Consider the following 12375-nt stretch of genomic DNA (forward strand, 5'->3'; position numbering starts at 1 on the left):
ACCGCGATTCGGCCTCACTGTTCGTTCTTGTAAATTGACAAAAAATTGAGCCAAATATCAAAGCTATTGCGAAATGGCGTATTAAGTTTCAAATGAAATTCTGTAAATGTTTTTTAATACATCTTTGTAATTATATTTGTTAAATAAAATTTTTCCGAAACAAGGAATGTAAGCTAATGTTGTTAGCCCGCAGTACTACACATGTCTGGTGTTGATCAATTACTCTGCAACTTGCAAGTGAATCGTAGGCCCTGTGGCGCAATGGATAACGCGTCTGACTACGGATCAGAAGATTCCAGGTTCGAATCCTGGCAGGGTCGTACATTTTTATAGCTTATTTATTAAAGGTTTTAAAATAGTTCTTTAAAATCTGCAACCGTCGTCTGTCTGGCATGGAGGCTCGTACGGTTAATATAGATTGACTGCTTCCTACGTGATTCGAACATATAACTAGACACTGTTTTTTGCCCAGTTTCGCAAATTTTATTATGGTTACTGCACAACCTAGGTTTCAGGTTAAAAGCCCATTGTCAAGTACATTGCCGATTCCAAAGATGATAAAGCAAAGATAAACTCGATGATAAGACAAGGATAAACATCTCGACTTGTTAACGTATCGATCGTTCCCTTAGTGTAAACTACTCCCATGACCCTTTTTTTGACAAATTACGTATGGAATTACACAACCCAGCAATTATACTAACGTGGCTAAACATACCTAGGAATATAGTTATGCAGCACCCCAGGGCTTTTTATCTACTCAGGGATTTAGGCCCAAAGTTTTAATTCTATCCATGTGTTGTGATATCTAAAAGAGGTGATAATTGAATTGGGTATGCTCATTTAATAATAGGCGTGGGAATGTACACATCTAATTTCTAGAATTTCTAACTGGCTGAGTTTTTCCCCTTCTATATTAAGACTTCTACATCTATTATGCATTTGTGGTCTTTGTGAAGGCAATGCTCCACAAACGCTGTATCAGGGTTCTTTTTGGGGATAAATAGGCACACTTCAAGGGGTAGAGCGTTGACTGACTTTTGGGCTCTTATCTCGAGAGCTATAGAAACAGGAGGCACAAAACAAATTTAAAAAATAGTAAACGAATGTAAGATAACAGCAAATACACATTTAGAATGGTTACTCATATCACACTTTCATCAGAGTCCAATATGCGAGGAACTTAACTTTACAGTAGACTTTCGAGGGACCTTCATGAAGTCCTTACAGTCCCCTTGAAATATTCTTATTGGACGTTCATTAATAATGTGGTCTAATGCGTGTTCCATTGCGATACAGTCACATTGTGGGCTGTGTAAAGTACTACGTTCATAAAGGGATGCTTTCTTGCCTGCGTACCTGGTTCTGATGCGGTTGAGGCGGGTCCCGATTTTTCTTGGTAGACTTAATTTTTAGTTGAGTCTCCAGCCACGTCCGGTTTACGGTGTCCAGTTACTTCTCCATCTGTCTTCCAAATCGCAAGAGTAGATTCGTAGAAGCTGTAGAAATCTCATACATATTTTCTACATTAAAGCCTGGTAAGTGGAAGGTGAGGAAGAATTTTATTGGTTGCAGATTTTCTAAGAAGTAATTCGTTGCATATCTTACTCCATTCTCAGTACAATACCTGTTATCGTCGGAGATCAGATGATGCTGTATTAGATTTGATGGCAGACTCGGAGCAAAATCCTGCTACAGCAAACCATCTGGAAATTCACACAAAACAAGGCGGTAAGACTAGATATCTTGTCTCTCTCGGCCAGAGATAATTACAGAAACGAGTTGTTGATAACCACAAAGGAAATGTTTCGTGTTTGTCATTATTCATTATGTTATCGTACACTTTATTTGAATCTATTTGGATTATCTACTTAGACTTCGCTAACTCAGATTGTTGATTTTTCACAGTCTATGCCTTCGAGAAGAAACAGTAATTTTCTGGAGATGAAGGCTCACCGCAAACCTACTTTATTTCAGCATGTACTTCGCATGTCTCCGACAACTGTTCAAAAATGCGGGCTCGTCCGTGTTTTGACCCCAGTACCTGTCACACCGTAAGCGAGAACTTTTTTGTAACATAACACACTTTTATTTACAAATTAACAAATACATTTGTACAGATGATATCTTTAAGTTTCAAGTGTGCAATTTCTGTATTTTTATTAAGTCTTTTTGTTTCGATTGTCCTTTGTTTTGTTTTTCACAAAATTGCTTTGTTCGAGCATCTTCGTTGTTTGCTGCATTTTATTTGCTTGCGAATTGTCTTACAATGGCTTTGTAAGTTTGTTTTATTCCTAGTCCTTTTGTTGGTTGTAGCAAAGCGCCATTAAATTTTATTGGCAGCAATTTTGTTTCTGATTTGACATGGAAATATTTGTTGATATAAGTTAGATAATATTGCCTTTCTATAGTTGCTGATATGTGAAAAAAATGATTTTAATTAGATGCCACAAGTCAACATCTCTTTACAAATGTTTGTAGTTTTTACATTCTGCTTATGACATACATATTTAAAAAATAAAAAGATATATATAAAAATAACATACTGGAGTTAACAAAGTAAATTTGAAATTGAGGAAATCATATTTTACATGTGGAGAACTCTTCTGGAATCTTAATGACACGCAAGGAGTCACAAACCAAAGTAAATAAACATATCCTGATAAATGATATGAATTTCAGTGTGATGGTTCATTTTTGACACACTATTTAAATAAACAAGCTTCGTGACGAACGATTTTTGTCGCATTATTATGGAGACACTGTTTTGTTAGGCAAAATAGAACAAAAGTCACATAAAAAGCCGCGTGGTTAGGAAGCACCATGTCATGGATGGATTGCGTGGCGCTTCCCGCCGGACGTTAGTCCTCCCTCGGTCGTTTGTGTGTGTGTGTGTGTGTTGTTGTCAGTTTAAGTAGTCTGTCTAGGAACCGATGACCTCAGCAGTTTGGTCCCATAGGAATTCAGAGAAACTTTTGGACACACAGAAAACAATGTAATAAACACTTGTTTTCTGTGATGTGACGATATAGTTGGTAGGTTGCACTATTTTTCATATCAGAGAATACACTGTTAACCTTGGCCACTCCTGGGGGTCGGGGGGGGGGGGGGTCCCTGAAGGCGACGTCAGCAGGTAGCTGTGGAAAGTCGGCTGGTAGCTGCTTTTCTGCTTGGCGCTCTTGTCCTCCTCCCAGAGATCTGTGAGAACTGCAGCTTGTCCGTCTGGTTCTTTGCAATTATGGCGTGCGCCATCGCTAGGGTCCAGTACTACTGTACAGTAGTAGACAGATAACTTTCAGGAGAGACCATTGTCTAGCAATTAGGAAGCTTTAATGACGCACCACGATAATACTTTTCTTGAAACAAAAAAATATTAAATGGTACCTGTTTGTCACTGCCCTTCAGAATGATTTTTTCTTTCATAAAATAACATATATATGAGGTCTGCTATAATTGAGAATACTTTTTTCAGCTACATGTACCAAAGACCTAACAAAATAAATTTGCGTCGAGGAGCTCATACATCTAAAAGAAAAATTGGATTTCACCAGAGAAAAGCAAAACAGGCTAAAACTGAAGTGTTTCAGAACATGGCTGGCGCCATCTTCAAATATGTTACGAAAACTGATGGTAGCCAAAGTTTATCAGAAGAAACTGATTCTCCCATTGGTGCAAGGAATGATTCAAATAATATCAGCTCATCTTCAGAAGGCGACAGCGACGATACAGGTATGACAATAACCCACGAACATGGCAAATCAGAAAACAATACTGAGGAGGACTGTGGTAATACTGATAATGTTATTACTATCAAATACAGTAATAATATAACTGAATCTCTGCTGGACTTGAGATGTCTTTCATTGTAGAAATCCTGTTCCTGGTAATGTCCACATTGCGATAATAAAAGAAAGGAAGTGAATATTTCCAGGCAAGGATCAAAAACAAAAACTGAGGCGGTATCTTTCAAAGGAATTGTTTTATAAGCTGATGCCTGCTGGTGAAAAAAATTCTTTGGTCGTGGATGGTTTACTCTCCAACAACTAATAATCTCTACTACTTCTGCTGTAGTCTGTAAACTGTCAGCAGTAGTAGTAAAGCAAGATCTAAGTTTGTGACAGGATTTCAGAAGTGGTGGAAACGGAATCCTAAAGTGGCCGACCATCATACTACAAATGAATGCCTGGAAAATCTTAAAAAAACCTTCGGAAATGAGACTAAAACTGCATAAAGCAATAAATGATACAGCCTTGCAATTAATGAATACTGAAAAACTGAAGTGGAAGCATCTTTTATCAAAGTTATATCCAATAACTTTGTTTCTGGCTAAACAAAACCTAGCATTTCGTGGACATGATGAAGGGCAACACTCTACTATCATAAAACTAATGAAACTACTGTCTAAGTATGAGGTAGCGTTGAAAGAACACATTTTGAACTTGTAACATGGGAAATATGAAAAAGGGTCATATTTGTCGCCAGAAATACAGAATGAATTTATAAATGTTTTAACGAACGGCGTAAAATCTAAGCTTGTCAACGAAATTAAATTGTTCGAATGTTTTGCTATTATGTTTGATAGCACAGCTGACATTTCGCGTATTGATTAGATGTCTGAAACGATTCGTTTTGTTAAAAGTTGATGATAGAAAAGTAGAAGTAAAAAAACTATTCCTTCTCAACAACGCGTTGGAGTGCTCATTATGCTGCAGTAAAAACACTGGCACGAAATTTTGATGGAGTTACCACTGCAATTGACAAATTATGTGATCAACAAGGAAATTTGGACCCCACAGGCGTCACACAAAATCTTATGCCTGATGTACATAATTTCACGTTTCTCTGATATCTTTACTTTTGGAATGCTGTACTGAGAGAAGCAAATTGTACTCAGGATGTATTGCAAAGTAAAGACTTCACTCTTGATCAATTAGTCATAAAAAAAAAAAGAGGCGATTCGTCTTTACACTGAACAAAATCGATGTCATATTGTAGAAGAGGCAATATGTCTTGCAGTGAAAAAAATCGAAAAAATACGACGTTCCTACAGGAAGAATTCGTTGTAAAACAACGAATGGCTGGACTGGCCAGCGATACAGGACTCACATTGAGAGCAGAGCGTCGAACGGATGTGTTGGAATGTCTTCACCGATTTGGTATTGAACTCCGAAACAGATCAAAGTCCATTCAAGATGTCGCCTCATTGTTCGATGTTGTGCAGACAGATACTTTGCTTTTGGCAAACAATGAGGAGCTGATATTAGCCGTTTCAAAATTCACTGGTTTTGTATTATGAAGTATCGTAAGGAGACCACCTCTGAAATGCCAAAGCTGAGAAGACATTTAAAAGCGGAAAATGTTACAGTTTGTTATAGGGCATGTCTTGACATTTTGAAATTCATTGTGAAATGAGATTTTAAAGAGACACTTCCAAACCTTATGCTTGGTCTAAAGTTAATTATGACGATTTGCGTATCAGTTGATTAAAGTGGGAGGAGCTTTAGTAAGTCGAAATTAATGAAAACTTACTTAGTATCACCAGTGAGCAACACGAGGCTAAATAATCTTGCCAGGTTAACAGTCGAAAATGAGGCAACACAAAATATTAATTTTGAAGATGTGATACCAGAGTTTGCGACCGTTAAAGCTAGAAAGAAATTTTAAGTGTCTGTGTCTCGCTTTAGCAGATAATTTTCTGAAGAATATTTATATTCTTCAGAAAACTATGCTAAAGCGAGACACAAACAACAAACACTTAAAATTTCTTTCTAGGTTTATACTAGGAAATGAAGTCCCATGCCTTTCGACAGTGTAGGGGAACGATGCGGGAGACCCGCACCGCCGTACTAGGCAAGGTCCTGATGGAGGTGGTTTGCCATTGCCTTCTTCCGACCGTAATGGGGATGAATGATTATAAAGACGATACAATAACATCCAGTCATCTCGGGGCAGGTGAAAAATCCCTAACCCCGCCGGTAATCGAACCCAGGACCCCGCGCTCGGGAAGCGAGAACGCTACCGCGAGACCACGAGCGGCGGAAATCTGTGTATGGTGTATAATATCAATACTATATCTCAATCAAAATTTTAAAAAAATGATTGACGTCTAGCTGTTCACAGGACTGCAGCAATAGCAACAGCCAATCAGAGAACGCGCATGACCACGCCTCCTGTTCCGTTCACCATTGTCAAATCTCTGCTACTGCAGGTAGTGACTACTGAAGCTAGTGAGTGACAACTGCAGCCAGTTGAAGATAACGCTCGCGACCGGTGACGTAAAAAGTTGTGGTCCATTTCGCTGTGTGTTATGTTTTTCTCTGCGACGAGTTCATTTTGCGTTACAAAATGTCTGAAGCTTGCAGCGGAAGTGTGCAAAAAAGTGTGGCTGCTAAACGGTAAGTTCAGCGATCTTCCCATGTTTTGCGTGGTCAGATACGTGAGTTTATGTACTCGATGAGGGAATATTTCGAGGGGAGAGAGAACTCGGTTGTATCTAACGAAGGTAGTCCGAAGAACTGCAGATGTTTGAGGATTGATAATACTGTCGTCAAAATTTGTAAAGAGATCTGTTGTGCAGAAGGGGAAGAGCCTGGTTCCTGCAAACTCTGGACAGCCAGTTAAGAGGACAGAACCACGCGTAACAAGCTTCAACTCTTTTCGACAAAATGCTGTTTGTCGCCACATATATCTATATTATGAGAAAAAAGAATATCCAACTATAAAATTTCTGTGCTTTAGTCGTCGCGAGGCAGAGTTATTCAATGGCAACAAGACTTCTTTGTTAACGGTTGTCGGAGTGGTTTCCGGTACAAAAAAAGTTAAGACGGAAAATTATAATGAAGAGAGATGGCATCTTAGCGTGGCGTTGCCGATTTTTAAGAAACATCGTTGAAGTGCCGCATCAAGACGCTGTGTGGATCGACGAAAGCTGAATAAACGCCGGTCATTCTGTCAGGAAACACTTGACAGATGATAGTATACTTGTATGTGGAAAAGAGCGCAAGAACTGAACGCTGGAAGTGTACCTAACTGTCTCCTCGTTTACAAAACGAGGAAAACGAGGGACTACCGTGAGGACATTAACCACAATAGTTTTCTGAAGTGGTTCAAGGGGCAAATATTGGAAAAATTAACTCGGCCGTCTGTTATTGTAATGGGTAAAGCTCCAACGACGGCAACGAAAAAAAATCCGACGTTGTTGAATGGTTGAAAAGCCGCAATGTGAAAATTCGGGTCGATTTAATTAAAGAGGAGCTCATGTTGCAGACCAGGCAGGTGAAGAACGTAGCCACAGGATTCTTAGGCTTCCACCATACTACTGCCACTTCAGCGCCATCAGAATGATTTGGGCACAGATTAAGCATTACGTGACAACAATTAAAAAAAAACTTCACTGTGACAAATTCAAAAACTTTAGCGGAAGCAGTGGCACAAAAACGCCAGATAAGTGAAGTAATGTTGTACGCCACACGGAAACGGTTGTTAAAGGAGCATGGAAAAGTGAAGTGAGTGTAGAGAGCAATATTGAAAATATAATTATATCCTTGGGCAATTCCAGTGACTCGTCCATGGACCAGAGCTGAGGTAACGACAGAGTCGAAGAAGAAAAGCGATTCTGAACTAAGCGGCAATTACCCTTTGCCTTAATTCATTTTCATTGTCGTGTTTCGAATTTTTGACTAAATGGTGTATACTGCATTTGTACAATAAATCTCATCTCTTTATTAAGGAATACTCCTCTGCCGAACTACGACACTCCGTATGCGCACTACGCTTGACCGTACCCCATTGTCGCTACGCACATAAAACACATTACATCAGCTGTCACAGCAAGCCGAAGCGGCAGCGAGAGCAATGCGAGAACCGGAGTCTGTGCCACGGTGCCGCAAGACTTACACTCCTTCGGTAGCTCAGTTGGTAGAGCGGTGGACTGTAGTGGTTGTTCTGGCAGATATCCATAGGTCGCTGGTTCAAATCCGGCCCGAAGGAATATTTTAAACCTTTCGGTCTGCAAGTATTTCCGTCCCTGACTAGCATTTAATGCGAAAGCCATGGGGTGCTCAGTCTGACATATGAAACGAGGCCTAGAATGATATATTGAACAGAAGGAAGGAAATTTCAGTTTGGTTTCAAGATTTGAAAATGTACCACAAGAGTTTCTGAAATACCACAAAGAAACGTGAGGAGGAGGAGTAGTAGTAGTAGTAATACCTGCATACATTCATAGATGATGTGGATCTAGATAAACGGTTTAAGGTTTCAAAAGAGCGGACATGGAATAAAGTGTTCGCAATTCGGTGAAGATTGGAGGTAGAGTGCAGGGACAGACGGATAATTTACAGTACCTATAACATCTTAGTGGAAAATAAGGAAAAACTATGACGTGTTACGGAAGGTATAAGACGCGGTTACGGATTACCGCCACTGTTGTGTTTTATGTTGAAATAGCAAAGAAGGGAATAGAGAAAATATTAGAAGAAAAATAAAGGTGTGAAGTGAACAGATATCAATGCTGAGATTCGCAGACGAAATCGGGAAAGGCTTAGAAGTAATATTATATGAGATCGTTACGCTACTTACTAGTAATGCACAATTTATTAATAAATAAGAAAAATAGGCGAAAATTATAAAAACAGAAGAAATTAAAAGAGCAACATGCAAAAAACAAGCTAATTATTTTAGTCATTAGTAGTAGAAACGAAAGGATACTCCTAGTTAGTTAGAAAAACTACAGAGGTGGTCAATTTAGGGAAGACATCATCATGAGAGGACAAGTGTAGGCTCTAAAAATGTGAAATACAGACATCGTATTTAGGAAAAAGCTCTTGGAAATCAGCACATGGAGGACAGATCTTTTTAAAGTGCTCGCGTACCGCAGAGACCCTTAGGACTCCCGCGCTCTTAGACTTAATTATGTATATGAGTAGTTCGCCCGTCTCGGGAATCTAAAATCTCGATGATTTCAGGGCACTTCAATTTACCTATGTGGATAGAGAAAACTTAATAAAAGATCTTTTATTTATTTACTAAAGCACGACAGCAACTTACATGTCATGTTTGCACGCAGTAATTTGTTTCTCTTATGCTTTTGATGGATAATGAATGGAAGTTCTAATGGCAAAAAGATATTTTTTTGCAACATAATTACAGCTTACCAGTTTTCGGATGTTTTCCTTTACTTGTGCTGTGAATCCTAGCTTTTTGCCGAATGTCATGGTTCTAGGTCAACGGGAAGTACCCTACAGGTTCTGAAGTGTAAGTTTGAAAGTATCAAAATGTGTGAAGTTAATGGTAGTATGTTTTGATTCCGCTGACTTACTAAGCAGCTCAAATATGTTACAGCGCCAAGGGACCGTAGGCCTTACTTAGTATGTGACATAAATTTCAACTTGATAGCCGGCCGCGGTGGTCTAGCGGTTCTAGGCGCTCAGTCCGGAACCGTGCGACTGCTACGGTCGCAGGTTCGAATCCTGCCTCGGACATGGATGTGTGTGATGTCCTTAGGTTAGTTAGATTTAAGTAGTTCTAAGTTCTAGGGGACTGATGACCACAGATGTTAAGTCCCATAGTGCTCAGAGCCATTTGAACCATTTTTTTTCAACTTGATTCTTGTGTCCGTTCCTGAGAAAAAAGGTCCTTAACGGTCGGATACAGACAGACAAAAAAACGATCTTATAAGGGTTCGTTTTTACCATCTGAGTTACCGACCGTAAAAATTATATTAAGTCAGATTAGAACATGGAGCACATTATCGAGGATTTTTGGTTACAAGATACGGAGAGGTGGAGAAATTATCGCAAAACGCAAAGACAGGAGTAGCATAAACCCTTTGAAAGATGGAACTAAAATAATTGTAAACCTTCCATTGTATGTGCAAAGGATTTCCTCTTTATCTATAGCCACTACAGCTGTAGTACGTATCAGATACGGAAAACTATAAAGGGCGGAGCGTATTGTAACTTCGCCGTATGGATTAGTTGTGGATTTGTACTGACCTGGTTGTAAGGTGATACAAGGCGTATATGCAACTAAACTGTTGCGAAGAAATTTTCGTTTCTATTTTGTATAAGAACAATGAGACGGAAGTTCAGTTATTCCACAGCTTCAAGACTGTCCTGAAACTGAACGACAACTGGCACCAAGACCGCGTCTCTAATTACACATGAAAAACAGACACATCCAGTCGCCCAAGAGTTCGTCTGCACAATCTCGGAATGGACAGTCGTTGGATAGGGCTGTAAACAAAGCACAACCTTTGCAAAGGAATTGTCCTGGGTTCACCTTAACTGATTCAGACAAACCACAGAAATTCTAAATATGAGTGATCGGACGAAGATTTGAACCTAAAGTAAGTTCAGTGACTCAACCCATGCGAAAAAGACTGCAAGTCAGCAAACTGATATGTGTTTTTGTTGAGTAATGGCACGCCACTCTATGAACTGAGAAAAGCCTTCTGAAACGTATTAGGATGGAGTGTTTTGCAAGTTGAGTAGATGGTTGTTAGTCTGACTTCAGACCATTTGGTATGATAATGTGATGGGTTATTTGTGGCCCACAAATCGTACAGATCAGAACAAGTTATCTGTACAGAGATGGTATTGGTATCAATATTTTTTGTAGATTCCTTTACTACCAAAGACTTACGAAGAGAGAAACTGAATTCGTACAGAGAACACTCCGTTCAGATTGCATGAAGTGGTTGTTGTCGTGTGTGTCCGCAGTCTATATGAATTGTTCAGCTAGCAGAAATTAAACTTCTATAATCACAAGCAGAAAATGACGTGACAGATGGCGAATTTTAAGAATTAACTTTAAAGAAAAAGCGTTTCTGGGTCTCCAACTCCTTAATCTTTTTCAAGGAGAGCGGTGTATTCCAGACTGGAGATAGTTTCGTTACGTTGTTAATATCCACAGCGACATGTTCATAACAGATTCGAAAATTCTCTACAAGCGGTATTAGCGACGATCCCCGAGTGGGGCTCCAAGGAAACGTCACATTCTGCTTCTGTGCGGAGTAGAAAACATAAGCAGAGGGTAGATTTATCAGAGAAATATAACTGTTGAGGAACTGTAGCCAAAGTTCCAATGAATACTCCACAAAGCTCTACAAATGTATTTACGTAGGAGGATAAATAAAGATGATAGAGATGAAGAACGACGATAAGAAACAGCGCCAACTGAAACAATAGGAAAACAGCAAAGCATGTACTCGCAGATAGACAAGATAGATTTTAACTAAAACGCTCTAGGTTAATCGAAGGGCAATTCATGATGATGCCTTCAAGTGAAACACAGCATGCTGTTAGCGGCACATACATCAGTATCTAGACGCTTGTAGACGAAACGCGAACCGAAATGTTCAAATGGTTCAAATGGCTCTGAGCGCTATGGGACTTAACTTCTGAGGTCATCAGTCCCCTAGAACTTAGAACTACTTAAACCTAAGTAACCTAAGGACAAGACACACATCCATGCCCGAGGCAGGATTCTAACCTGCGACCGTAGCGATCGCGCGGTTCCCGACTGTAGCGCCTAGAAGAACCGAAATGTCATTAAATCCTGAATGAATTTTCAATCTGCTGCGGAGTGTGTGCTAGTATGAAACTCTGACATTAGAATAGTGTGCCAACCATACTAGAGCCCAGACCCTTTGCGTACTCATCTACGCAGGGCACAACTCAGGGATCGCACCCTTTTTTTTTTACCTCCGCCAGTACTTCTCTACTTCTTTCCAACATCTGGAAGTCTGTTATAGTGATGCTGAAAAGCAGCTCTGATCACTGAAACTTGTAACTTGCCAGGTTTGAAGGCTTACATCTAACTACTACAATTACTAGATTGCTGCTCGTAACAGCTATGACGAAACCTCAAGGGTTTTGACTCAGTAAGTACTCGGCGTCGGCGTTCAGTAACTTGAGTACTTCGTGCCTAGCTGCTTACTTGCCGGCATAGGCTGTGTGTCAACAGATTTACTGCAAACTGTAGTATCTTCAAGCCCATCAAACACAGACTAGGCAGCACTGGGCTGTAGCCATTGCACCCACGGGTTGGTACCGCAGCTACGTTCTCACGGTTACGTGCTGTATGTAATTCTCCTGTTCTAAATGTTACAAACAGGTGGCCGCAGAAGGACATCTTCAGTAACGTAGCCGAGACTATAACGAAGATGGTACTCGTTTTACTGCAAAAGCGGGTAGTCATCTCTTAATAGGCAGTATATGAATTCATAGATTTGGTCAAAACCGTCACTTTCGGTGTTCTGAAATTCGCAAGACTGCATAAAAGATGACTTCATCCCTTAATGAGATAGATATCAATCATGTTTACGTTCAAAGTTCATAGACACAATACTCACAAAGGAAGAAATAAGAACAT

The 12375-nt window shown here is 39.7% G+C and overlaps 2 non-coding genes across 2 annotated transcripts; both read left to right on the plus strand.

The window, feature by feature from the left end:
• The first annotated feature begins 247 nt into the window (after positions 1-247).
• Positions 248-320, plus strand: Trnar-acg (transfer RNA arginine (anticodon ACG)). The gene has a single exon. It is a non-coding gene; the product is annotated as a tRNA-Arg (tRNA).
• A 7579-nt stretch (positions 321-7899) lies between these two features.
• On the plus strand, positions 7900-7989 carry Trnay-gua (transfer RNA tyrosine (anticodon GUA)). The gene is given in 2 exon segments: positions 7900-7936; positions 7954-7989. It is a non-coding gene; the product is annotated as a tRNA-Tyr (tRNA).
• Positions 7990-12375: the final 4386 nt, after the last annotated feature.

Source organism: Schistocerca nitens, chromosome 2, assembly GCF_023898315.1.
Source record: "Schistocerca nitens isolate TAMUIC-IGC-003100 chromosome 2, iqSchNite1.1, whole genome shotgun sequence".
Classification (NCBI taxonomy): domain Eukaryota; kingdom Metazoa; phylum Arthropoda; class Insecta; order Orthoptera; family Acrididae; genus Schistocerca; species Schistocerca nitens.